This window comes from Cucurbita pepo, chromosome LG11 (genome assembly GCF_002806865.2).
Source record: "Cucurbita pepo subsp. pepo cultivar mu-cu-16 chromosome LG11, ASM280686v2, whole genome shotgun sequence".
Taxonomy (NCBI): Eukaryota; Viridiplantae; Streptophyta; class Magnoliopsida; order Cucurbitales; family Cucurbitaceae; genus Cucurbita; species Cucurbita pepo.
The window spans coordinates 4,983,092-4,983,338 of record NC_036648.1 but is presented as its reverse complement, the minus strand read 5'-3'; positions in this window follow the sequence as shown (position 1 = coordinate 4,983,338).

Here is a 247-nt window from a genome sequence, read left to right as displayed (position 1 = left end):
CAAAACGATCTATAGTATAAGGATAAGGCTGAGTACCTTATTCTGGGGACACTATGGATGCGGCCCACTTTTGTATATGATATAAACAATGTGATCACTAAATTGTACATGTGGAGACATGTGAGTGGGGGCGTCCTATGCAATGAGTATTGCATAAGATCGGACCATGAAGAAAACCACTCTCACTTTATAATGTCGTTTACTGTTGAGACTGATTTTCTTTTCATTCGATAACCTAGGTAACTCG